At 41.4% G+C, this 25,911-nt stretch overlaps 1 long non-coding RNA gene across 1 annotated transcript in view; it reads left to right on the top strand.

Annotated features, from left to right (window-relative positions):
* Positions 1-10,550: 10,550 nt before the first annotated feature.
* Positions 10,551-25,911, top strand: part of LOC103399569 (uncharacterized) — a 71,837-nt gene continuing 56,476 nt past the window's right edge. The window contains exon 1 of the long non-coding RNA XR_523654.3: positions 10,551-11,035. This is a non-coding gene — a long non-coding RNA (uncharacterized LOC103399569). The remainder of the gene's footprint in view (positions 11,036-25,911) is intronic.

The raw sequence follows: 25,911 nt of genomic DNA, 5'->3' as shown, positions 1-25,911 counted from the left end.
TCAATGTGTGTATGCGCGTGAGTGTGTGTGTGTGTGTGAGAGAGAAAGAGAGAGACAGAGAGACAGAGAGAGGGAGAGAGAGAGAGAGATTGCCAGGCCAGGGGCAGAGAAAGACAGAGGGAGACTAACAGACAGTGAGCGACACTGAAAGTACTTTGGTTTCATGCAAATTATTATTTTCATGCAAATTATGCTACATCGATTAGGCTTAATGGAAAACTCCATGGGTAATGTTGTAATGTGTTTAATAATGCACAAAAAAAACTTCTTCAAATGTGTTATTTGAATGGAGCCGGGAAGATTAGGGAATAAGTTGAGTTTGATGCCTCCTGCCGACAGGCCCAGCGTCTGAAGGGATATATTTATAGCCTCTACAAAGGAAATGGACGTAGCCGTCAGTCACACATCCAAAAGGTGCTTTTTATGTGTGTGTTACGTCACTTTCCACAATTTTGATGAATAGATCATTTTTTGTTTTAAGGCTATCTCATATATTTCTATATATTTATTCTTAAATCCTGTAGAAACGGAAGCAAAATGCAGAAGTGGAACTTTACATATATTAGTATATATATTTATGTGCATATAAACGCAGATGTGTATATATACTGTATGTGTATATATAATACTAATATATGTACATACATATATACATATATTGTTTATATAGCTGAATATAGTAAGGTGGACTGAATATATGTATACCGTATGTATTTTGATATATACAAATATATGTCTACATATATTTCTATATGCAGTTGAATGTTGTAAGAGATTAAAGCTTAATTAACAGCAATATATACAATACGTATAGCATATTAGAATTCAGCAGTAAAATTCTTAGAAAAGTCAAGTCAGTGATTTGGTGGTAATTATAGGGCGAAGCCGGACTCTTCCGTTTAATTAATTCCAATCAGAGTGCTGGCGTGTACTTTGGTCCTCACAGCAGGTCATGCTGTGCCCGGAAATTTGTCAATGAGCAACAACACAATTAAAAATCTGTGAAGATTAAGATTAAACTTCAGGTTAATAATAATAATAATAATAATGAGTTCTTTCTCTGCCATTTTAAATATATTTAAAAAGTATTCAAACTAAAAATTCCCAACTGAAAACTTAACCCTTCAATCACAGTTCCACTGGTCTGAAATCTCTAACTTTTACTCATATTAGAGTTTTTGTCCTCACAGATGTGTCGTTATCACAAAGAGAAAAAAAATAAAAATGTCAGACAGAGACAGAACGTGATGAAGCTGAAGCCTCAGGACTAATTACTGCTCTCTGCTGAAAGAGAGAGAAAGAGAGAGAGAGAGAGAGAGAGAGCACAAGGTGGAGGCGGGAGCGATGGTAATTGTTTTCCTCAGAGGCAGTGGGGAGCTATCAGGGTAATAAAGTTAATTAGCAGAACAAACAAGGGGTAAGAGAGAGAGAGAGAGAGAGAGAGAGGGATGATGGGCAACGAGGACGGAGGACAGAGGACAGAGGGACGGATGTGATGATGATAAATGGCAGCAGATCTGACACCAAAGAAAAACAGTGAAATCAATTATTCTTATTTTTCTCCCTCCGGTGGGAAGAAAAAACACAAGAGCAAGTGAATGGAACCGATACTCCTCCTCCCTGCTTATCTGGGCTGTGTGTGTGTGTGTGTGTGTGTGTGTGTGTGTGGAGAGGCAGGAATAACTTGGTCTTATGACACATTTATATTAGTTTCTACATGTGTAACAAACCTAAGTACTTTTTACTGGTTGAGTTCACTCCTCATTTTTTAACTTTGTTTATAAATGATCACAGTTGATTAATAATGATTAATCTGGATTAATTGACATTCCTTAACTATGAATACATTTATTTGTGAAACTAAAACAGGGAATGGAATTGGAGTTTAAGGTGTATTAGAGCAACAATAAGTGGAAATGATGGAAAGTCATCTTCCTTCTGGCCCTGCTCTCTGAGTCTTTCTGTTCTGTTTCATTTCAAAAAATAAACAACATTATAATTGACTTTACAGACTGGATATACAACGTTCACAGTAATGTGTAAAAATTGGCTACAAACATTTTAAACGAGTCAGTCCCAGTGTGATCAATGTTTGAATTTATATTTAAAATCATTTTTCATTTTTCACCTGGTCTAGATCAGGAAGGGTTGAAATCCAGCCCCAAACCAAAACAGTACTCGTACATTTGGCTTCAGGACAGGCCAGTCTGACACAATATGTTCAAATATATGCATGAATATAAGTGTAGACACAGACACAGGCAAAACTCCATGTACAATTACAGAATTACACTGTCCTGGAAATGAGACATGACAGAAAAAGGATGTCCCCCCCCCCCACACACACACACACACTCACTCTGTGAATGTGATGTCACTGAGACAGGCTCCATTACCAGGCCTGCCACTGTTTGTCTGTAGTGACCGACCTGTCATCTGCTGTTTGGTTTCCATGGTGATGGACATTGACGTCCACATGGTTCACCAGTCCTCGCATTGGATTTATTTGATCTCTATTAATGTCTTCAAATACATGTCCACCTTAAAGTGTCTGTACTTACTGTTTGTGGATGAGGTTTAACATCAAATTCTCTGCGGGGCAATTCTTTTGTCTTTAATTCCACTTCTAACCCCTCTTTACCAAAATCCCAGATCTCTCGTTGGTTTTGTTGTTAGCCCCGTTCCTCCCACAGTTTAGACTGTGGTTTGTAAGAAAATACTGACACACTGAAATATCGAGATATTTCGTGTCACTCACTCATTTTATTTTGCTTTTGTTTTTATATATATTATCGCAATACATTGTATCCTGTATCGTGATACATCGTGATCGTCTCGATACACCACAGGCTTGACTCTCATCTTAGGGTTGCCAGTCTGATTCCAGACTTTGTTTGTCTTCACATTTGTGTCAAAAACTACTCTGAGAAGTCCTTGTGACAAGGCCAGCCTGTGAAGTATTTATTTCCCAGTTCTGGCGTCTGTTTGACTGACGTGTCCAGACCCCATCTGTGCCTGATAATGTCCCCTGTCCCCACAGTCCCCTGTCCCCACAGTCCACTGTCTTATCAGAGACGTTTTCTCTTGGACAGCAAGTCACAAAGAAGGTGTTTCTTTTTCTTTTTCCTGTGTGAGCAGAATGTTGTGTTTGTGTAATATATACGCTCTTACAGCATATATAGTCTGGTTTTGGTTTGTTTGGTTTGGGTTGCCAGGTTGTCTGGTCTGGGTGTGTTTGATTCGGTTGTCAGGCAGTGCCTTTGGACTGATGTGCATTAGAGACCATCACCTGGGACATGTGATAGCTTATCAAAGTCTGAGCAGCCTCCCTGTTCTTCCTCAAACACACACACACACACACACACACACACACACACATAAACATAGAGTAGATAGAAACCACAAAACACCCTCCTCTACTAGTAGTTGAAAAGGTGTGTGTGTGTGTGTGTGTAAATGTGTGTGTTGCTCATGTCGTCAAGGGAACCCTCATTGGAAGGACAGTTTGACGTCTCGCCCGGCATCATGGGAAATGGCTGTCACCTGACGATGCTGCCGCCACGGAGATAACCTTCAGGGTGACAGCCAAGACAAAGACACACACACAGACACACACACACACACAGACATGCATGAATGACCAAACACAGCGCACTACACCCGCTGAGCTGGAGACTGTTGGATTGATCCTAATTAGTGCTAATCAATATGTTGATTATTAGTTTGGGCTCAGAGGAATGATCAGTTCCAGAAGGTTCCTCTCTGAAGCCTGTGTGTCGTGGTGAGGAAATCTGAACGCAGTGGAATGATGTCACTGATGGTTGAGAAGGGTTAAAAGTAACGATGAAGAGCTCAGTTGTTGGTGTTCAAACCTAGTCTTTGTCCGTAGTCCTCTGTGATGTGAACTGGTCTCCAGGACCATGAAGACCACGGAGCCACTGAAGAGCAGGTTGACTGCAGTGACATTTGGACTCGTGACATTTCAAACCCACCGACAACAAGGACATAACTGCTGTAATTACATGTTAGACCATGCTGTGTCTCTATAAACACACTGTACAGGGTGCAGTTCCCCAGTAACACCTCTGTATTATACTGTCATACAAACAGGTATACCACACCTCTGTGGAAAATTATACAATCAGATTAGATAAAAAAAAAAGATTTTCTTTTTTTATGTAGTAAATATCAATTATTTAATTTAACAAATTTATTCATTTTATATTTAATATATATATATATACATATATATATATATATATATATATATATAGACCTGTATATCCAATCATTATACTGCTTATTCACATTCCGTTGCTCCACCCCACATAGTCGGTACACGTCGTTATTTAGACACACAGCTGGAAAGCGTTCCTATTTCACCAAATTACCAATACCATCCCAACCATTTTTAGATTTGATTTTTACATTTCTCCTGAGTTTCAGCCCTGGAATCTGCAACCAGCTGCTAATGTTTTATTGCTAATTGATATTCTCAAGTATTTGTAAAGTAATAGTCAATACACACTATTCTGTCACACGGCATTTTTAAACAGTAGGACAAATACTTTTGATTGACAGCAGGAGTAATGTTAGCTCTGATTCGCTGATGTAGATTTGTGTACAAACTTTGGAAAGGTTGGACATCTGCAACATGCACTTTTGTTTTTACTGCAGTGAACCATTTGACGTTTTCCTAGTAACTCAGATAATTCAGTTTTTCCTCAGATCAACAAATTGGTGACATTTATCTTCAAACATGAGCTTGGTTTTTACTCAGATGGTCTGAGTCGTCACAGTGACCACAGTGACCAGAGACAGAGAGCAGCAGGTTGATCATCAAGTCATAATCACTCGGCACTCGGTAATTGTTTAATTAACCTGCAACTTGATCTGCTGGTTAGCAGTTTGGCATGTTAAAGTTTAACCAGGTGCTAATGTCTGTCATTAATACACTGTTAATCTTCACACTGAAGGTGGTTAGAATTTTAAATGTGTTATTAGTCAGCTAACACACACACACTTTGGGTAAACTAGCCTCAGGGCTAACCAAAGCCCTCGCATTTTAGGGTCTAAGGACGACCTGTTGTTTCTCTGTGGTTCGTCTGTGTCATGTTAATGTGACCCAACGATCATCTCCTCCAGTCAGCAGGAGGCTTTTGTTTTTGGCCCCCACCCAGTTGTATGCATATGTGTGTGTGTGTGTGTGTGTGTGTGTGCCAGTAAATATCCCTCCCAGCGTTTCCTGTCTTTCAGAGCTCAGGTGGTGTTAGCCAGGGTTAGCAGAGGCTTTAGCACCTGCTGTCACGGCTGCAGTCTCTCTCACTCATCCACACTTAACGGCTGCAGCTTGCTGATGAGGATTAATGTGAATTATATGTGCTAAGAGCATTAGCACAAGCCGTGTTGCTAATAGACTGGTAGAAAGTTTTGAGAATTAATTTATAATTTGGAGTAGCTTATTACAGAAAACAAACAAGTGCAGCTGAAGCTCCACATGTTTAACATCACTTACTACCACTGGACTAGAGGGATCTACATTTGTGATCACTGGAGGAGAAATTTAAAAAATGGGAGAAATGTTTGGATAAACAAATGAAAAAAAATGTTCAAATTGTTTAACTCAAAGTCTCAAATACTTTCAAATATATGCAGTCAAATATATTCAATCAACTAGTGGTCAGAGGTGTAAATTCTTCTTCTTTTTCTTTTGGCTTTGTCCCTTTTTTCAGGGGTTGCCACAGCGAATCATTGACTTCCATATTGCCCTGTTCTCTGTATCTTCTACTCTGACTCCAACTATCGTCATGTCCTCCCTCACTGCATCCATATATGTCCTCTTTGTCTCCTACCTGGTAGCTCCATCTGTAACATTCTTCTACTGTCACTGTCAATGTATCTGACTGTCTGTCAGAGGTTTGTATGCGACACAAAAATGAATCAAAGCCATGAATATTTGCATGGTATTTGTTAATAGGAAATACTGCAATATTTTAGTGTATATTTTCCTATATATAAAACAAACTCAATGGAAATTAGTCTCACAGTTTCTTTTTTTGTATGAACAGAAAAGGTACCACTGAAATGTAGCACCTTTATAACCACCAAATATCTGCCTCAATGACAGACTTTTTTATTTTATGGTTTCTAATCATCCTTCAAACACCAATTATTTTTCCTCTGTGTGAGTCACATGTAAATCACCTTGATTTGATCCACTGTGAAATTATGACCTGACCTGCTGCAGGCTGTGGTTTTGAAATGGGAATTTGTTTCCTTTAAAAAAAACAAAAAACATTTTTAATTTGACAAAACATGGATTTAATTAATTTTCCAATAAGGCCAAGTAATTTAAGTAATATTTGGGATTTTTTTTCCTCTCAAATATTTGAAATTATGATAGAAATGACTTTGAAATGGCCACACATTTACTGGCCTGGTATGTTTATTTATATTCACACAGAAATGCTCACTTTTTTTATCGTCAGGTAAAGACGTGGTCGATAAACACAGATCATTACACTTTAACTCTGGAAAACTGAATATCTTTGGAGTCAAAGATACTCGATCACCCTCTGTGATATTTACCATAGGTTTTTACACATTCACCTGCACATGGTCCAGTCAGTGTCCAGAGGAACAGTAGAGCTTAGAGCTATGCAACAGGCTAGCTGCAGTATCTTCATTAGATTTTTTTTTTTAAGAAAGACACAAGAGGAGAAAATATTTATAATAATAATTATACTTGTATAATAATTAAACATTTAAATGAATGTAAAAAAAATACATTAATAAAGATAACAAAAAGTGTTTTTCATTTACCAAAAATAGTACTAAAATATACATAAAATACTTTATGACTATATCAGTAAGTATTAGCTGCTCATTAAAATATTACAGAAGCTTATTAACCTTGAATAACTTTGACTACCTCTCTAATCTGGATAGATAGATAGATGGATAGAACTTTATTAATCCCTCAGGAGTTCCCTTCAGGAAATTGACCATTCAGATTCAGAAAAGTTGTCACTGTAGTAGTATTATATAATGAATTATATAATATTACCTGTGTGTATTTCTGTATATGTGTATTTGTCAAAAATCACAGGGTTAGTAGAGAAGAAACAGAAGCGTTCTCCCCAGTTCCTGCAGAAGTGAAAAGTCTGTGGTTGTAAAAGACAGAATAATCACTCTCATCGTAGCCTATTACCATGGTAACTCTGTAATTTAGCCTCGCGAGCTAACGACACACGGAGATCTATTATCTTAGCGCCCGGCTCGGGCCTCCTATTTAAAGATTCACACCATGAATGAACAATTAGAGAGAAGATTGCTGCACAGAATATGGGGGAGAGAAGGGAGACGACAAGGGAGACACGGGGGTGAGAGCAGTGTTTGTTTACAACTCCATCCACCCATCCATCCATCCATCCACCCATCCATCCATCCACCCATCCATCCATCCATCCATCCATCCATCCATCCATCCAGGATGATATACTGAAAAACAGTGATGTGTACTTCAGGCTTCAGTAAAACACAAATATCTGCAGGTTTACCACGTTTGTGTCGAGGTTGTGACTTCACACAGGTCATGGTTTGGGACCTGCCGCTGTATCGACGTCACGTTTCGTACGTCATTTATTTACAACTTATTTGCTAATCTAAGTTTTGACAAGTAAACGCAGTAAATATTGAAATACAAGTTCAGAATTGTTTTTCCAAAGTTGTACTGAGACACCTGCACAGCCCCCTCCTCCCCCAACCCCACACACACATACACACAAACACGCACACACGCAAAAAACACAGAACTTTCTCTCTCTCTCTCTCTCCATCTCTGAGTGTCTCTCTGTCAGGCCTTTTGTGTGTCTCCTAAAGAAGCTGTCAAGATGTTCCCTTTAAGGGCTCACAGGAGGGACAAAAAGCACACTATGTTGTGTTTTGTTTGCCTGCTGCGGAGTTCAGTTGAATGAGGGACCGAGTGGAAGAGAGGGAGAGGCAGAGAGGGAGAGAGAGAGAGAAAGAGAGCGGAGAGGGGGAAGCATGTAATTTAGTGTTTGCCTGGCTCTACTGTACATGGCTTTAGTTATGCTAATGAGGCTCTTTGTCAGGATGAGGAGATAGACATCAATCAGCTGTCAATTGGTCGAATGAAGGAGAGAGGGAGAGGCAGAGAGGGAGAGACAGAGAGAGAGAGAGAGAGAGAGAGAGACCCAGCTCACCCCTCCTCCTCCCCCTCCTCTTCCAATTCTTCTTCTCTGTTACCTAGCGGACTTGGGGGTCCTAGAAAAGCCCGGCAGCTGGATCCAGATCAGGATCTGGAGTCCAGGTGGAATCCATGGAGGTCTGGTTCTAGCAGCAGTTCTGAGAATTTATAAAAAAACAAAAAAGATCTGTTTTTTTGTTTCTCCTTCTTTTACTTTTCTTTTGCAACTTCATTTAAAGGATATTTTATTAGAACAGTTTAACATCAGACTAAAGCCGTCGGTCCTATCATATTTACTGGTCACATGACCTTCTTTATCTTATGATGGGATGAGATGAAACAACAGTCTGTGGATCCATGAGTTCTGCAGTTTAAGTTTTAATAATAACAACAACAACGACAATAATGAAAACATTCAAAATGCTCTTTAAAAAGTACATTTCAAGAAATCAAAAGTCATTCAAGGATTCAAGGAAAAAAACTGATGAAAAATATAAAACAGCTCATATAATGATAAGACATGCTGGAAAATATGGTTTTTGTGTCTTTTACATCTGAACATCAGACACTTTTTGAAGTGATAACATCTGTCTTAGAACGTTTTGACTTGTACTTTTCCACACTCATCTTACAATAAATCCTTTTTTAACCCTGCTGACAACAACAAACAACAACATATCACTTTAAAAATGACCCTGCTGACAACAACAAACAACAACAAAAATTATATTTTAATAATTATATTACTGAACAGACTTAGTTCAGTGTATAAATATTATAGTGTATTGTACACAAATACTGCTACTACCTTGTTTAAACCATTATTTACTTTTGTGCCGCTGAAGCTCTGTTCTGTTGTTTCTTTTGTCATTTAAATAAAAAAACACCTTAATGTAAACTGACACTTGTGGCTGATTCCCACAGCCTCTTCATTATGCTAGCTAATGTTGCTGCTAAGATAAGCTAACAGGCCCATTAGTGCCAGTTCATTTAGCTCGTTAGCCACAGCCTCGGGGATGATGACATTCATTACATATCATTAGTGCACAATTAACATGTCTCACTCTGACACCGCCGCTCCCAATGTTACACGACACTTTTAATCATGTTTTATGAAATGTTTCCGCAGACGTGACATGATTTATGAGTTTTACGCGTCACGCCGTTTATTACATTAACCGACCGTAATCACAGCAGCGACTGCAGGCCCGTCCAGGCCTGAGCAGAGCGGGGATCCCGCTCTGTCCTTCAACGGAGAATCAAAAGAAATGGGCTGAGCGTGGAATCTAATCAACCTATTTGTCATGTTAGCGCTGCTGCAGCACTGCTACTACTGCATAAAGTAATAGCACCACTGGTCATTTATGTTTAGGATACTGTTTTACTAAGTAACAGAACAATAGAACTGAATAAACATGGCTGCTCAGGTTTTATGTCCAGTCATTAAGTCATTTAATAAAGTATGAGTTGAGGCCAAATGAAGTCACCAGAGAAAACTAAGATTTTTGAGTGAATGCAACAGAAGGAGAGTCTGAACACAGATCCATAGTTGTTAACAGGATTTCAAGTCAAGTCACAAGTCCTCAATTTGAGCACGTCGGCTCAATGGGTTGAAAATGAACCCTGGAAAAATGACTTATCTCAGTTATATTTTTATACTGTATTAGTTGCATGAAATAATCTTTTTCTGATTCCTTCCCACAGGTTGACCGAAGGTCTGTGTTTGATTCCGAGGCTGATGGACATGTTTATCAGTAAGTGATTAAAATTTCATTTTTACTCCGTCACCAAAAATGTTATGATTTTCATATTACATGAAATAAAATTGTGAAAAAAGTTGCTTAATTTAAAATAGTCTTGAAGTGATACCAGTGTTATATCTTCACACACACAGACCAACACACACAGTCTCGTGCTTTTCCTCTGTATCACACTTGCATCCCACTGATCTGCACACAGACACACAGCTGAGAGAGAGAGACAGAGAGAGAGAGAGACAGAGACAGAGAGAGAGAGAGAGAGAGAGGGTTGTATTGATTTTGCTGTCTCCGGCCTAGTGAGATTGTGTGTCCTCGTGTGTGTGTGTGTGTGTGTGCGTGTGTGTGTATTAAAGGGATTAAGGCCCTTGCTCAGCTGAGATACCATCAGCCATCAACCCTTCCAGTCCGCTTCGGGCTTTCCCGGCTGCCGCATTGTCTATTCTGCTCTGCTATGTGAAAAATGTTGAATATCAACAATGGCTTTCAGTGGTGTATTGTTGAGTTTTTGTATGAACTAATCTTGCCTCAGTGAAAGAGACCTAGGGCTTGGACAAAACGTCTAGAGCCACAGCATTCCTAGCTGGCTCTCCCCTTGAACACTGAGCAGAAGGCTGGGGCTGGAGGAGGCAGGAGGAGCAGCTGGGGAAGGGGAAAGGAAAGAGGGGAAGCAGGGAGAAGGGGAACCAGGGATGGGGTTAGGAGCTCCAAGGCCAAGGGGGTTCGTGGGGAGGCCTGAGGAGGAGCCGTGAAGGTGGGGCAGGAGCTAGAAGCCCAACTCAGGTGGGAGGAAGATGAGGGAGATGGTATTAGAAAAACCAGGATGGAGGAGGAGAAGAGGGAGTTTACAGTTTAAAGAGTCAGAGAAATGAGAGAAGAAACGGCATCTGATGATGACGAGAACGTCACGGTTGACATCACGTAGGAAGAAGGAACCGTGGTCTGTCTTCAGGGTTCTGTCCTTCTGTTCCTGCTCAGGATGTAACTCTGGTGTGGACAGCTGCTAACATCCAATCAGACAACAGGATTGAAGGCCCTGTCATAGTGACAATGGTGACATCACTGGAAGGTAAGCTGGCAGAGATATTGGCTGACTAAGGAGGCAGAGAACTCCCGCTCTGACCTCTAACCCTCTGGTCATTTATATTTATCTTCATCCGTGGAAGGTTCCAGGTGTCGGTGCAGACGCTTGAGGACAAACTCAGGTGCTTTCCTGGCTCTGCTGTTGTTTTTCTGCAGATTAGTCTTGTAGTGAGATTCCGGTGGTGCTGCTCAGTGTGAGGTCTGCAGAACTCTGTCCTCTCTTTCTGTCTCCCTGCATGTCTCCTTCCTGTCCTGCTGGGACTGACGAGTCTCCTGCAGACAGAGGACGTGGAAGGGAAGTGAGACAGAGAAGGGATGTTGTTCGAACGGCAGGTTTTGTTTTTGTTGCAGACATCTACTGACCAGAGCTGCTAATGCTGCTAACGATCATTCTCAATCGGACAACCTTTGATTACTCAAGAGTTTTAGTTGATTAAATGCAAAACAGTTGTTGGTGTTCACGCAGTGGTGGCTCTGTTAAACATATATACATTAAAGCAGTTGAAATTAAAGACAATGTTTTTTTTTTACCTAGACTAAAATGGTAAACATCGTTACTAACTGGTGGATTCAAAATCTGACTTAGTTATATCTGGCATTTTACTCTAGGATTTTAAGCTAAGTTGTTATTCTTATTAAAACTTTGGTTTTGAATTTCAACTAGTTTTCCACAAAAATATTTTGACCAAAGACTGAACTTTTCATGATGTCATCAAACTGGAAATCTCAAGAAAATAAGGAATGCTCAAAATGTCACGACAAGTGCAACGCAACATGAACTACAGTATGTTGTTAAGACACACTGCTGCTGCTGCTGCTGCTGCTGCTGCTATTTGTGTCTTGATTGTTGAACAGACTTTATCACATTTATCATATTAATATAGTGGTTTTAAAAAAGAAACATTTTTTGCAAATCTATAGTTTTTCTGACCTTGTACATTAAATGTAACGTACATTTTTTTTCTGGTTTTTACGCCATATACTTTTTCATGCTCACAAACCCGTCAGCATCACTGTGTAGTGACTGTGATTTTAGACTGTGTGAAACTGCAGGGTTTGAAAGGGTCAGCATGGTGTATGTGTGGCAGTTTGAGGTCAGTGCCACGGAAACCTGGAATTGAGAGATGGTTGGCTTAACCCCTCACACACACACACACACACACATGCGCGCGGTCTAATCGCTGGCCCCCGGTGATTTGTCCTCTCAGCTTGAAGCCCTGTCACTCCTCCCTGCTCTCCTCACAATTACAGCCCTGAACTGAAACTCGAAAATCTGCTCCAATCTAGCAATTAGTCCTGAGGCCACTGACTGTGTGTGAGTTTCTGTGTGTGTGCGTGTGTGTATGACGGGTGCATATTTTTTATTTTCTTGTATTTTATCATCTTCTAAGGACCTAACTGCTTAAGTGAGGCTGCTGACAGCCTAATAGTCATTTCACTCATTTGTTTTCTGACATGGAATTCAGCTTCTAGTAATTATTGTAAACAAATAAGTAATTGCTGGAGATGATCGTTATCTGTTTTTTTTTCTCTCTAACTTTCAGATAGTAGTTTTTCCAAGACAGGATTCAACATCCACTCTACTCTGTCAGTTTGAGGCAACTTCAGCTCCACGTGGCTAATGACTTGACCTCGTCTCGTCAGTTTTGAGTCATTCTCCCTTTAAATAATGCTGTCGCTTTTAGCATTATCCTGTTAGCTGATTGGTCAGATGCACTGGCGTTAGTGCATACATTTAAAAACATGTTCGTTGTTGTCTAATCACAGTACATGGGGCTCCACCAGGCGCTGCTGTAGGCCAGGAACATTTTTGGGGAGTCCAGGACTTCGTCAACAAGTCGTATATGTACAGTTAGATTAAGTTAAAGTTTATCGATCTCACACCGGGGAAACTGTTGGTCAAATGCCGTGACCTGGTTTCGAACCGGGGTTGCTGTGGCCACAACGCAGAGTACCAACCACTATACGATCACGGCGAGCTATCCACTAAAAGAAAAAAATCAGGACGAGGTTAACGTCAAAAAAACTCACATCAGATGTTGATATTTCACCTTAATCTACAGAAAACCACAAGTCACCTGTAAAAATAGGTCAGGCCTGAAATGGTCAACTGGTTTCACTGGTTTTGTTTGTTTGTTTTCAAACAATAACCATGCCATAATCCTACACAGAGAATAATATTTATATATATATATTTTGTCATATTGGCGTCAATAAATCCATTCCGTGTGGTCTTTAAAAGACTAGTAAAACATGAACGTGGGTGTGAATTCGTGATGATGTGAGGAGGAAATGAACAGAAAAGGAGAAAGAGTGCAGCGTGGTCAGAAAAGGATGTGGTGCTCCGGGGGAGGTGGGAAGATTTTTGTGGCCGGGGGGAAGGCAGGCCTGACTGGGCAGCAACAGAGACTCTTAGTGCTGCCTGGCTTCCTCCTAAAGACTCGGACCCCCCCCCACACACCCCCCCCCACACACACACATCCACGCACCACGCTCTTGCATGTCCTCCATCCCTCCATCACCACCACTCTCTGCTTCACTTTCCTCTCTCCCCCTTTTGTCCCGTCCCTTCCCTCACCCTCAACTTCTTTCTGCTTGCTCTCTTTTTCTTCCTCCACTTCTCTCACTTCCTCATCGCCCCCACCACTCCCTCCTCCTTCACGTCTGGGCCATTACAGACACTCAACAGCGGGGTTGAGAGACGGGGGGGAGGCGGCGGTGGGGGTGGGATGGGGAGATGGTGGAGGACAAAAGGGCCTGAGATGCAGCGGTTCGATGAGAGTGGCTGGTTTTGAAAAGAAGCTGGACGGCTTCTTAATGCAGCCGGTGGACGGACAGACTGTGGGAGACAGACGGAGCGGACTCCTCTCCTTTATCCACCTCCTTTAGCTGAGGCCTGTTTTGCCCCCCCCACACCCCTCACCAAAAAAAGAGCACATCATCCGCCTTGTACCCTTTGCGCTACGCCTGATGTTTTATCAAGCACATTAAGAAGTGATGGAGGGATAGCTGCGGAGAAGAGGCAGGAAGAAAAGGGTCACATGGCTGAGGGCCAGACGCTGATGGAGAAAAGTTTTCTGCTCTCAATTAGAGAAAAACACAAACGTGTTTGATCGAAGAGTGTGTGTGTGTGTGTGTGTCTCGAGGGTCTCATCTCTTTTATTGTGCGTTGAGACATAACATATTAGTGTTCCTCCTGCGCGGCCCTTATCTGGATTAACGTTGAATACTGGCAGTGAAGTGCTGTTTACTGCTTACACACCAATGCTTTTGAAGCTACGATAAAGTCCCTACCACTAATATACAAACAGCACCAAACTGATGTCTCCCCGATCCAAACAGCATTTTCTGCCAGTCTTGAAAAAGCCTTTCATTTTTTCTTAAACTAATTTCTCTCAGTTAGATGAATAATAATTTTAAAAAAATTAGACGTAAATTCTTGTTTTCGCTCGTCTCTTTGTGTTGACGACCCTATATCAAGGACGAACAGGCCTCCCTCAGTAAACATTGATCAGGATTTCTTCACTCTGATGGTATTTTCTGCCTGCCTCTCTTTGTTGTGGGTGGTGCAGGAGTGTTATTATGGATTTGGCTCTGGGAGCTAAGCTCCTCTCCGGTTCTGATATCAGCTGGATTCTGATCAAATGCAACAAGCTGTAAATCTGCTTAAATCAGCGCGGCCTTATTTTGTACACCAGAGGACTTCACGGCTCGCTGACGGTTCTGAGGCGACGGAATGAACACAAACCGACGGGGACTTTTGATCCAATTTAACATCCGAGGAGAAGCTGAAGTTTTTAGGATCATTGTCTTAAGCCAGTTACAATAACTCAAATTAATTCATGTTGTAATTATTGATTTTTTTAACTTAAGGTATATTTTAATTAAACTTGGTAGAAACAACAATCTGTGGTTAGATATTTGTTAGTGCAGATTGAACCAAGTTTGAACTGCAATCATTGCTCAGTGGATCCATAGTGTAGCGGTTAGCACACCTGCCTTACACACAGAGGGTCCTTGTTTGAACCACAGAGAGTATCTCTAATGGTGAGACTGAGGAAGTACTGCAGTATTACTACTACAGACTAGATTCCGATCTAATCTTTGGGCACAACGATGCAGTAGTGCATACTGCATCGTTGGAGGTGTACGGCACAACCTTTCTACAGTATGTGAAAGTTGCAGGGATTATAACTAGAAATGTCCAATAATATCGGCCAACCGATGATATCGGGCCCGATATTAGTATAATTATGTCATATCTGTAAGTATTGTTATCGGTTATTCCTCCAATAATGAAAACTCGATAACGAATTATAATGTTATACTAGCACTACAGACTTACGACCAGAGGTAAAGTAGTTTTTTCTTATATACGATCTTAATTCTGGAAAAGTATTTCCAGAATATTTTTATGTATCTTGATTAAATAAACAGCTCATATACTGTACATGTGCATGTTACTGTCTACCATCTATTGTAGGGAATTAGACCACCATTATACTGTATGTTCATATTAGCATGACATGGAGAGACTGTGAAACAATGGGCGTGAAGTGGATGAAGAGGAAGGGTTTATTGCACAACAATGGGTTTAAAAGGCTTAAAGTGATCTGCAGCATACCTTCAACGACCGCCAAACACACACACACACACACACACACACATTTATACATGCAGGCATGCACATGTATGTGAACACCAGTCGTCTCAACCTGTGCATATGCCAGCACGGTAAACACACACACACAGAGAGTGCAGCCAAATCCATCTGTGGACACACACACGCACACACACACACACACACACACAGAGCTAAAGCCCTGACACCCAGGCCAACATGGACACACACACATGCAAACTATGACAGTACAGCTTAGCCTCCCAGTAAGACCCACACATCTGGTCACACTGTGTGTGTGTGTGTGTGTGTGTGTGTGTGTGTGTGTGTGTTCACAGCGGTCAGTACCGAGGCCGTTCCCTGTGGTTGGCTGGTAAGTATGGATGGATGAGGAAGAGACAGAAGTAAAGGGAGAAAGAGGATTAGAGTGACACGGAGACAAAGAACAACAATAGTTTGTCACATTTTGTCCGAGCAGATTTTATGGAAAAGCTGATTTGGAGTCTGCCACCAACAAACAAGCATCGGAAATATGGGATTTATGACCAAATCACTTTTAGAGAATTAGCAGGAAGTTGAACAAAGCCTGAGACTCTGTCTGTGTGTGTGTGTGTGTGAGTTCATACAAACTTGGTCAACACCCGAACAAAGTTCTGTTCAATTGATCAATCCTTTCTTTTTTAAATCAACTATAACTCACTGTGATTGGTCGATGCGATGGTTCCATTCTAGTGATACACTACCTCTAAGAACGTGGACCAGGCATGAGGTTGACCCCTCGACCTTGACCTTGTTGCTCCTCACACTCTTTGTGCTAACAGTGACACGACCATCTCCTGCGCTAACATTTAGCTTTCTTTCAAATTGTTTGTTGACAGACGGGTATTTAACATTTCACATGCTAAAAAGGTTCTTCTGCCAAGCTTTTGTCTCACTTGTTGTTTTGGAATTTCTTGAACATTTACTTTTCAAACATCTCACTGAGTTTTCAAACTGTGTAAGAAAGGCGCTAATAGCCCAAATAGTTCTACGAAAAGGTGTTATAGACTAAAGTTTTATAAGGACTCGATGCTTTCATTTACCACTGCACTATAGACCCATCATCACAGTAGGTGAAGTTGACCCTTTTCAATGCTTTTCAATTCCACGCTTTGACAAAAGTTTGACACACTGTTCTACAGCTACAGGGTGAACAGAGAAGTTTACCATTTCTCAGTGCACTCAAGATGTCATTTTGTTTTGAGTTTACGTCTCTACCTGTTGAATGAAGCCGTGGCTTCTAGGATTTAAACACCTTTTATTGTCAGCCTTGGTTCCAGTGAGAATTTGCTCAGAGCCGGGGGCCGGCAGGAGTTTTCTGATTCAGGCAGTGTGAGAGAGGAGACAGCAGGATTGGTTTGACGTGAATTAAATGATTTAATGTTTCGGAGTCGCTCTGACCCTCGGGGAATGGAACGATATGGGCTCCTAATTGACACCAGGTCAACTGCCTGCCTCTCTCACACACACTGGTACACACTGCTGTCTGATTCGCACTGTTGCTGTTTCAGCTGTCTCTCTCTGTAACACACACACACACACACACACACATACGTCAGAGTCTCTCTCCAGTAGCCAGTACAGTCCAGCGCCGAACAAACAAAAGCTTGTGCCGCCGGCTTATGCTGATGGATGACCAGCAGTCTCATAATTTTTAGGCATTTCACAGGAGTCAGTCTGTTCCCAGGCCGAGCCACAAGTCAATTACCTCCTGTCAGGGTTCCCAAAATCTCTCAGAATGGGACACTGCCCAATTCCTGGGGCAGAAAAAGGGAAATGTTTTATGATTTTATTAGAAGTTGAATCAGCCGTTGTCACTGCATCAGTCCAGGGCAGCTGGATGGTATTAGCAGAGGGTGGAAGGTTTTATGACCCGTCAGCACTGGGTGATTGACTAAGACCCCAGCAGGTTGAAGTTGTTCTGTTTGTCACTGACACATACTGTATTATGCTGTGTTACTTCATCCACTTTTTAATGGCGCGAATCTCTGTCATAACACGAGTCACAACGGAGAGAAATACCAAGTTATTTACTAAAGAGTTACTGTGAGATAGCTGCCATAGACGAGGTGAAAAGTCAAGGCAAGTCGAGACTGGGTCAGAGTCAAGTCAGAGTCAAGTCAGAGTCAAGTCAGAGTCCAGTCAGAGTCCAGTCAAGTCCAGTCCCTTCATTGTAACTATTTGTGGAAAGGAACAAAATCCTTTGTAATTCTGCTCTGGCTGCGCATCTATGAGTTACCCAACACACACACACACACACACACAAATACATTTGGTGAAGTTAAGAGTCTCGCACATGGAAGCCGAGTCACCAAGAGAGGAAGGAGTGCAGGTGTCAGAGGCGACGCCACCAGATGAACAGCTCCCTCCATGACATCTTCACCCTCTGATTTACAACACGCTGTAGGAAAACACGTCTCGCAGATCTGAACAGCGCGGCGATGACATCTAATCAGAAGGCAGAGGAGAAAACACACTGATTCCCCACCGGCTGTATTGTCACTAAATGCCGCTTCTCTCTATGGACTGTAAATGATTTAATTTGAGCGCCAGATGTGGCGTTTAAAATCTGCTCGCTGCTCATTGAACTAGACGGAGGGAGGAAGAGAGAAAGGGGAAGAGAGGGAGAGAGGGAGAGGCTGAGACAGGGAGGGAAGGAGAAAGAGGAAATGACAGGAAGGAGAGAAATAGCTTGGCAGACTGACAGCCAACAGCAGCTCTCAGAGACCTGCGTGTGTGTGTGTGTGTGTGTGTGTGTTTGTGTTTTCCACTTATGTATCATGACAGCTGAATGAAAATCAATCTGCTTCTACATCTGCCATCTCGAGTGTCGGGGAGCGCAGATGGGCCTTCCCTGTCACACTGAGCTTCCTGGCAGCAGACCAACTCTGGTCCTCAGGACCACAGTTTTAGCCACCCTGGGAAAATACAAGGGTTTTGTACAAAATTAGCATAGCTTTTCTGAAAGTGCACTGTGTTCTTGGTAGTTTGATCATTTCTATCCAGATGTTTTGATCTAAACCTGATCTTCTGTTCTCACCAGTAACTTTCACTTTGACCTATTGGAACTTGAAGTATAAAAGGGTTGGTTTGTTGGTTTATTAACGGTTGATGAAGAGCCATCTCCCTCTCCTCTCCCTCTCCCTCTCTCCTGCCTCTCCCTCTCCCTCTCCCTCTCCCTCTCCCTCTCCCCTCCCCTCCTCTCTGTTGTTTTTCTGGGGGTGTCCTAAGGCCCACAGCTACTGCAGTTGTCTAATGTGTAGAGATAAAACTCTAACAGCGTGAGATTTTTACAATGACAAAATTGTCATGCAGTGGTCTTACAAGGTTGCTAAAGTGGCACAGTGTGTAGAGGCCATTACACATGGAGTGTTATGTGTTTGATTCCCACTCAGTTGGTCACATGACACCCATAAATCGAGGGCAGAACCTGTAGTGTAGAGTCCTTGAAGTGGTCTTCAGGATCAGTAAAGTCCTCCAAGTGCTGATCATTTCTCTTCTTTGATCAGATTTTACCCATTTAAAAAGGAGATTTCTCTCCTCCTCCCTGACCCCTCCCACTCCCCCTTCCCCACATTGACGTCTCCGGGTCACTCTGCTGGCAGATGTTTGGGCCTTTTTTCGAAGCCACGATCTTGTCTGTAATCACCCTCGCTGTCGGCTCTGTGGGCCGCCGTCGCAGCTCTGAATGTCAAATGAAAGCGTTTTTAGATAACGCTGGTAATTGACTAAATGGTTCATAAGTCCAGAGATCCCACTTTTAATCTGCAGCCTAACATGACGGATCATGAAATCGAGGCAGATCCCACATCCTGTTTCTTTCTTCTTCTTCTTTCTTTTTTTCTTTTTTTTGGTGTCTTTCCACAAGCTACACAGTTTGTATTTGATGATTTGTGATTGGCCCATCAGATTAACAAACTCTAATCGTCCTCTTGGTTGCCCCTCTCTCTCTCTCTCCCTCTCTCTCTCTCTCATCTTTGGCATTAACTCCATTAGTCTTGTAATTGGCTCCTAAAGCAGCGTCCACTGAGTCTGAAGGCCACTTACTGTCCATCTCCTTCCCTCAGCTCTCCAGTCGATCATCTACCGTCCTCAGTAAATAGCATTAACTAGTCCTGCATTCAAATCTAAAGATACATTAGTGTCATTCTTCACCCTCAGCCTATTGCCAGGCTCATGAGGCTCGATTGTTGGAGGTGATATGGCTAAGTGGATTTTTTTTTCCTCCTCCTATCAGTCCAGAGTGAGCTGCCAAATAACCTCCAACTGTTACAGATGAATATGTAAATTTTGTTTATAGAGATCGTCTTCCCATTTTAAAAACTACATCTACAGTATATTTAAAAGATTCAGGAGGGAAAATTGAGCTCATCACCAACCCAGGCCATGCATTTCATTTCCAAATAGATTAAATGAAGGATTTTTTATCAAATATTGAGTGATTTTTTTTTTCATTTTTCTACTGGTTTATTTGACTTATAGGGGCTCAAATGTAGAGTGTTTAAGTTTGTTATTTTATAGAAAAATAATTTAGGTTTTTAGTTTTATACAAAACTAACTCATTAGTGCTACAAACTTCTTATCTTGTAACAGTATTCATTAAATAATGAGTATATATTGAATGGAAATCTATTAAAAAAGAATATTCTAAAAATGCTTACAATTCAAAGTTCGGGGGATTTTGGAAAAATGGATGTGGAAAAGTTTTATCTCCTGAAAACTGCTTACACACAGTAAATAGAACGGGGATTGGCTCAAATGGTAGAGCGGTCGCTTTGCACGTGAGCAGTAGTGGCTCGATGCCCGCTACTAAATTTATTTATATTTATACTAAATTTTGTCTTAATTTCCTGAAGGGAACTCCAGACGGGGCTCATTTTGTTTTATTTATTTTATAAAACAGTCAAATCGCCAGCATCTGTTTATGAAAGAGTTTAAAAGTAAACAACATACATATATTAGACAACAGGCTGTTTCTGTTCTTTGGTTTATTTATTTTTTGAAGCTGACAAACTCCCACCTGTTGATTGAGCTCTTGACCTGAGCTGTCCATGGTGCTGATGTTTGACTCCGCTGCCTCGGCCCTCTGTTGTCAGTGTTTTGAGACCGTGGTCGTGTTTTGGGCGACAGAGCAGGACTTGGAGGAACACATACATCCTTGTATAAGAATTTGCTCGGTACTGAGTACAATCTGTGAATCCCTGGAACCGTTATCTGCCCTACAATGCTCACATGCTGTGGAAAATACACGAAAAACTCACATCTGTCATGTCACCCTGACAGGTGTGTGTGTGTGTGTGTGTTAGGTCGGTATTGGACACCAAGGAAGATTACTAATTGTCTGTCACATCAACTTCGTCAAGACGCTTCTGCTGATCAGTGCCCCCTGTGGTGTTAGTTGGAACATTATTCTGCATGACCCTAATCTTGAAATCATGCAGAATAACGTTGAGCGTCTGCACTGATTTATAAGATACAGATGCTGCTCATTGTTAATTTAACTCTGTTAAACCATTTTTGGTTTAGTTCATGAAGTCCCAAAGATCAGTTTACTGTCAGACTCCATTTAAGATATTAAAAAAAAACAAATATTAGTGGAACTCCTATTAAAATTAAAAAGGGTTTGTGACACTCAAGACAGACGAAAAAGAAATCAATAAAAATCAATAAAAGCAAAAATGATGACTCTTTGCACCTCCTGTTACAGAACAGTATTACTGAGTAAATACTATTGAGAAAATAAAGATTTAAAAATGACTTTCTGCAGTTACTTTTCTTTTTCTTCTGTTAATTATCACTCTTTGTCTGTGGCAGCCAGAGCGATGAAAATATCTCCCACAAGGTGGCAACAGATGGCTTTAAAAACTAATGTAATGTTTTTCTTAAATTCCTGCAACTATATCAGGGCTGTGTTCAACTAAACAGGCCCAGGTTTTACACTGAGTAAATACAGCAAGCCTCCTTCTTAGGAAATACTTCTATTCTCAGCTCAGCTGTTCACTGATATCCAGGATCTCCTGAGGTATCTGTCAGAACTGTAACTTTGCACGTACCTCTACTGCACAGTTGTTCCTTCAAATGTCGGCACTCAGACCTTGGACTGGTCTGACCCTGCTCCTTCTGTGGCTGCTTGTTGTTTGTAATGAAGGACGTATGGATCAGTGTCATCTCCTGCACACAGACAGACAACAACAACAACAACAACAACAGGGCCGCGTCCCATTACTCAGTGAGCCTGAGATTCCGAGGCTGAATCACCTTTCATGTTGTTTACTCTCTCTGATGATTCTCCTAATCCCCCAGATTCATCGTCTCTCTTTGGTGTGTGTGGCTCTTCCTCCTTCCTCCTTTTATTTTTTAATTTAATTTCTTTGTTTGTTGTTTGAAGCCCCTGTGTCTCATATGAGGGATTTTGGAAACAAAGTAATTAGTTAGTGATAGAGGAGCTGTAGAAAATATAGCTGCCTCCTCCTATCACCCCCGTACTCCCACCCCCGAGAGAGGGAGACAAATCAATCAATAACCTGCTGATTTCTTTCACATCCTTATCGTCTAATTTAATTGCTGACTCTTTTGTATCTGTGGAGCAGCGGGAGAGCAGGGCGGAGGTGCTGGTGTGGCTGGGCCGATAAATATGGCGGCGGTACGGAGGAGTCAAAGAAGGAAAATGAGGACGTTGTTTGTTTTTTGCCTATTTGTAGCTGTGACATACAAGTTTATACCTAGTATTTTTGCTACAAACCCCATTAGCCTGAACAGCTAATGCTCTTATAACTGATTGATAAAGACGTACATCTTTATTTTGGAAATGCTGTTTATTAAAACATTTATAAAAACAGTCAACAAAAAGTAGTTAGGGTTACCACAGAATCAATTCCCTCTTTTATTTACATATTTTATTTAGCTTGGAATTAAGAACAACATATGTTGTAAGTTAAGTCTCCTATTTTGTTACCTTTGCTTGTTTTAAGCTTTATTTTTTGGCTGTTTCCAGGCTGTATTTTACTTGTCTTGTCCTTTAGCTAACTACGTAGCCTGTCGTCTTGTGTTGTCTTGCTAGTAGCTGACCAGTACTTTGGTGTTATGGTTGTTTTTATATACTCTGGGTGATTTGGCATAGCTTTTGGCTAACGTAAAGTTGCTTAGCTTACCTTAGCTAACTCTTTTTTAGTGGCCACCTTTAAAGCTCATGGGTCGTTTTCTCATACTTTAATGACTAGCATTGAACATGAATTTTAACATGAATCATTGCTGTATATTTAGTATTTGTGCAGCAGCAGGGGGCAGTATTAGCATCTGTTGCTGCTGCGGAGATGAAGACTTGTGTGAGTTGTTGTTTTGCGCTGCACGGCAGCATCTTGCGAGGAGGTGAACACGTCCTGTTCTACATCCTCCATGGCGTATTTGAGTGTTTTTACTGCTGCAACACTGCCTCCTTTGGTTTACGGCTCGAGAAGCAAACAGACAGACACACAGGAGGAGGTGCAGGGAGGGGAGAGGGAAAAAAAAAAACAATCCTTCCACAAATTATCAGAGAGAACAAATTTAATTAGCAATATAAATGCCAGACGGAGTACATTATGTGCAATTGTCTTGCTATCTTTCCAGAAATTAGTCTTTTAAAATGAATTTGCTGTATTAATCATCCCCTCAAATATTTTTTGATCATTGAATTAATAGATTTGCGTTCGGGGGGCTGTATTTTTTTTAGGTGTTCATTGACATAGGTGATTGCCTCTTAATTATGACAGCGTCCTCCTCCTATCCTCGCCTATTAATTCCTGGGTTGTGGCGTCGCTGCAGCCTGCTGCCTGGCCCTGTATCTACTAATTATTTCTCTAATTGAATTTGCTCTCTGTTGCCAGGCTGTTTTTTAAGTGGCTGTTTGTTGCCAGGCCTCATTGTGTCTTTGTGTGACAGCTAGCTGCTCGCTGCCGCGCTGACGGGAACAGGATGCTCTCTGTATGAATGTCACCTCCTCCCTCCACCGTCACCTATACCTCCCATCCCTACTGTATGTAGTGGTTTCAGTGTAAATAAAAGAGGGAAACTAATTATTGAAAGCTGGAGACCCTCACCCTCTCACCTCCTCACCCCCTCACCTCCTCACCTCCTCACCCCCTCACCTCCTCACCCCAAACTCATCCTGTGAGTTAGTGAAAACTTTTGTTGGTTCTGTTTCTACACACACACACACGTCGCCTCTGTAAACCTGTAGACCGTGAATAAGAAATGGACAAAAGTGCTCGTCACTTGCAGTGTAAGAAAATATGGTTACTAAAATATCACAACATTTTGTTTCACAACAGTATTGGTGTTACACTCAGTGAATACAATAAAGACGCCTGGAAATGTCTACAGGTTTATAGAATATAAAGTCAGTTGTAACTTGTTCTATAAGACCAGTCAACAGTACCAGGGGCTCATTTACTGGTACTAGTTACTTTATGATGGACACATTAGAAGTTAAGCAATTTAGAAGAAAATAAAATCATATCATAAACTGCTCCTCCTCCTCCTCTCTGATGTTTTTAACATGGATTTGACGCAGTTTTTTTAGCCAGATTCTCCCTTCAATCCTGAACATTTGCTTATACATTTTGTTTTTCGTCCCCCTCTCTTTCCCCCCCCCCCCCCCCCCCCTCCTGCCCCCCCCCTCCTTCCTTCTCTCTCGTTCCATGTCCTTCTCTCACTCGGCTGCTATCTGGCTCAGCTTTTGTCTTCTTATCGAGGTTTCTGGCTTTACTCCGGCTGCTGTTATTGACGGGCCTCTCTCGCTCCACCAACTAATGCATCCCTAATCCCACCTTTGTTACTCTGGAATGTTCTGTCTCACACACACAGGTTATGCCACCACCAGAGTGTGTGTGTGAGAGGTTAAAAAAAAGGCCATAAGGATGTTGATCCCAGCTTTCTGTTTGTCGGAAAAGCAGCTATCAATCAAGAACGCCGCTGCAGTGTGAGTGACTTGGTATCTGTGGGTGTGTGTGTGTGTGTGTGCGTGTGTGTGTGCGTGCAAGCGTGATAGTGCACGTGGGTCTTGAGTGACAGGCTGAATCACGGCTGAGGACGTTTGATAAGCTTGTATTGTCGGTCGTCAGTACCCCCCCCCCCACACACACACACACACACACACACACACCTTCACCTCGATAAGAAATACATTCGACTGGAGCAGATAACGGTGTCAGGAGCAGCAAAGCCACGCTCTGTAGAAACACACACACACACACACGTGAACACACACACGGGCCGACCACGCCACGGGAAAAGGTGTCTTTCTTCAAACACCTTGGCTGAAAATGATCCTCTCAACAAACAGGGACGACAACAGCACTCAGGGAGAACTCCCAGATCTGAGTGTGTGTGTGTGTGTGTGTGTGTGTAAGGGAGACACAGAGCGTGTGTTCATGGAGACTGATGGGTGATACGGCTGAAGGGTGGCTGCCAGACTTATTGAAAAAGTCCCACTGATAGCAGGTGTAAATAGTAAATAAAATACGCTTCAATGATTTGGAAAAAAAAAAGAAACAAAGTACAGAAGGATCGTTCTTCATCATTCAGAGGTCAGAGGTCAGGCATCATCATGGTGTAAGACCTAAAACAAATCATCATTCATCAAATCGTTCATTAAGTTTGAACCTTAAAATAAATAAATAAATAAAGTTTATCATGAAAAAGTTTTATCATAAAAATATTCATGGATGAAGTTTGAGGTTTTAGCTCAGTTAACAGAACCAGTCATTTTAACCTTGGGTTCACGACCTTACATGGCAATGTCTGAAATGTCTAGTAATTGATTAAAAATGATGAACTTCTACGTCCGCTGAAGTACTGTAGTACTATAGTACTGTAGTACTGCAGTACTGTAGTACTGTAGTACTTCCCATCTTTCACTCTTCTCTGTCAGTGAGATTCTATTTGTCATAATTCGCTGCTTGAGAGTTCATTCAGTTCAGCGTTAATTTTTTTCAGTCTAGTAAAGACGAGTTTGACCAAACTGTACATGAGATCAGAGAAAATAAATACAATAGATACAAAAATATAAAAAAAAAAACTCAAGTCAAGTCGATGGAAACTGACAAATTTGAGAGATTCTCCTCAAACTTATAATTTTATTTAATATTTTATTTTTACTTGTGAAAAATGAGAAGTTCACAGATGGTGGATTGGACACACACACACACACACACACACACACA

This window comes from Cynoglossus semilaevis, chromosome 2 (genome assembly GCF_000523025.1).
Source record: "Cynoglossus semilaevis isolate Cse_v1.0 chromosome 2, Cse_v1.0, whole genome shotgun sequence".
Classification (NCBI taxonomy): domain Eukaryota; kingdom Metazoa; phylum Chordata; class Actinopteri; order Pleuronectiformes; family Cynoglossidae; genus Cynoglossus; species Cynoglossus semilaevis.
This window is presented reverse-complemented; position numbering and strand designations above follow the sequence as displayed.